The sequence below is a fragment of the Setaria italica genome, chromosome IV, assembly GCF_000263155.2.
Source record: "Setaria italica strain Yugu1 chromosome IV, Setaria_italica_v2.0, whole genome shotgun sequence".
Lineage (NCBI taxonomy): Eukaryota > Viridiplantae > Streptophyta > Magnoliopsida > Poales > Poaceae > Setaria > Setaria italica.
The window spans coordinates 14,827,494-14,830,507 of NC_028453.1; positions in this window are offsets into that span (position 1 = coordinate 14,827,494).

A 3,014-nucleotide genomic window follows, 5' to 3' on the forward strand; every position below is an offset into this window, starting at 1 on the left:
AGTATCCTAACCGTGTTTTCAAACTCCAAAAAGCTTTATATAGCCTAAAACAAGCACCCTGAGCATGGTATGCTAGGTTGAAATCTTTTTGCTTGGGAGTGGGTTTGAAATGGGATAAGTTGATAAAACTCTCTTTCTCCTTAGGCAAGGCAATGACTTACTAGTTATTAAGATTTACGTGGATGATATAATCTTTGGTGGTTTCCTCTCATGCTTTGGTTGCCATGTTTGCAGATGACATGAGCAGGGAGTTTGAGATGTCCATGATGGGTGAGCTAACCTTCTTCCTCAGGCTACAAATCAAGCAAAGCAAGGAAGGAACCTTCGTGCACCAAGGGAAGTACATGAAGGACATGCTGAGGAAGTTTGACATGGCTGAGGCCAAGCCACTATCCACACCCATGGTGACGATGACAGCACTAGATGCGGATGAAGACGGCGAACCGGTGGACCAGAATGAGTACCGGAGCATGATCGGCTCCCTCCTCTACTTGACAACGACGAGGCCAGACATACACTTGGCAGCGTGTCTGTGCGCTCATTTCCAGGCATCAACGAGGACTTCTCACTGTCAGGTAGTGAAGAGAATCATGAGGTATCTCCGCTTCACCCCCAAATTTTGTTTGTGGTATTCTACCTCCTCGACACTCACGCTCCGCGGGTACTCCAATGCGAACTTTGCAGGGTGTCGCTTGGATCACAAGTCTACCTCGAGCACTTGCCAATTTCTCAGTTTGTCTTTGGTCTCTTGGTCTTCTCGCAAATAGTCTAGTGGTTCTCAGTCTACCACCGAAGCCGAGTATGTTACTGCTGCTAGTTGTTGTTCTCAGCTGCTTTGGATGATTTCCACTTTGAGAGACTTTGATTTGGATTTTACTCGTGTACCCCTTCTTTGTGATAGCACGAGTGCCATTAGTGTAGCCAAGAACCCTGTTCTCCACTCAAAAACCAAACACATTGATGTGAGATATCACTTTCTGAGAGATTATGTTGAGAGAGGAGATATTGACCTTGGCTACGTTGCTACCCAAAATCAGCTAGTTGATATCTTCACCAAACCCCTGGATCAAACCACATTGGCTCGTTTGCGGGGGGAGTTGGTTGTTTGCTTTCCTTTATGAGTTAGGTTTTGGTGCTTCTCTTGTATGATATCTATATAGTCTTTTTGCTTGTTTAACATCCTTTATGATAGTTTGGCTTTCATTTGTATCATACTGCATATGTATCATACTACATATGTATCATGTTGCATTTGTATCATATTGCACTAGTTCAGCTTCTCTTATATGCCCTGACTACTATCTTATGCTGCTTGTGAGCTAATGCCTTGGTTGGTTATGGTTGATGCAATGTGCAATTATGCTCTTGATGATATTGTACACATGTTGAGATGACTTTTTTTGAAATCCAATGCTAAATCCTACTCTATTAACTTGCTTATCACCCATGAGTAGATGCTTAGTTATGGTTTTCCCTTGTTTGAATGCTAGTTCCTTTTTTAGCTTATAGTTGGATTTCATGCTCTTTTCAATTGGATCAAAGATCTAGGTATCATTGCAGATGTTTAGCCCATGATGTTCCCCTTGGGGAAGCATGGCTTCTTTGTGCCGCAAAGGCACTTCATGTATTTTGCTGTGTGTGAATAATGTAAAGAAAAATGTTGAAAAGAAAATTTCATCAATTCACCAAGTCTTTATGCTTAACTGTTCATATTCTTGCTTGCTTAGTTGTTACAAGTTGTCTACCAAAAGAAGTAGGCACTTGGTTTCAACAAGCTTCACATGACTTGTGATGCATATATGGGTGTTTGCAATGATCTCTTGTTGAGAATGTGTCTTCCCTGTATGAGCTTTTGATGGATTAGTTTGTTCTTGCTTGGGTGATTCTTAACTAGGTGCTTGCTCATATGGAGATCATTTTATACATTGCTAAAACTTGACATCTACTTCACCTCCTGACCGTATCATCTTGTTGGTGATGCTCTAGCTCTTTCTGATCCTCCAAGCATTTTTTCTCTTGTAGTCTTTGAAAGTATTCTGTGGTATATCTAAGAAGCTTGATAGATTCTGCATTTTATGCATCCATTTTATGCTCTCATGCTCGTCTTGATGGTTGCATTGTCAACAAGGGGGAGATTTTTGGAAATGCACAAATTCTTGTGAAAATTCTTGCCTTGTTTTGGTTTCACAAGGGGGAGAATTTTGCTTTTGCATGCCTTGATTTCAGGGGGAGTCATTTGTTCAGGGGGAGTCGAGTCTTTGTGAGCTTTGTCATGCTCTTGTGCTCTTTTTCCGGTTGCGTTGAGCTGTTTTACCTCTTCTTGAGGATCCGGATTTGGATTGTCATATGATTGGTGTTGAGCCTATTTTCTGCCTCTTCTTAAGGGATCACATGATTTTGTCTCTGTCGTGTAGAGTCGTTGCCCTTATCTTAGGGGACTGAGATTTTCTGTTTGGAGTTTCTTAGTTTTCTTTTTCAAATAGAGTGAATTTGTGGTGTGTTGTCAATTCACTCATCAAGGGGGAGATTGAGGACCAATGGTGGTCACCCTTGGATGATGAGTGATTGACACCATTGTGTTGGTTTGATGTTGCTCTTGGCTTGTGATGTGCAGGTGTTGGATGCGGTGTGGTGGCCGACGGCATGCGGTGAAGGTCAAGCGAAAGGTTATGCCAATGGACCAAGGGCGGTGAAGGATGAACCTGAGTAGGCTTGGACTGATGGACCTGAGGAGTCCGGGCGGTCCACATCGTGCACAGAATGGCAAGAGAACATGACGGTGATGGAGACGGCATCGGTCGAGTCAAGCGGGATGGAGGTGAGTCAAGTAGGCGGCCTGGGAGCTGGGAGCAAAAGACTTAGAGGCGTCAAAGGCTTGGTGGAGACCGGACACATGTCGACATTGAGGAGGTTGCGTGGCGGCCAAGCGAAGATGGACGGTTTGAGTGGTTTGGGCCTCAAAACCACTGCGCAGGCATGTTTGCCGGTTTGGGCCTCAAACTAGGGGCGAGCCC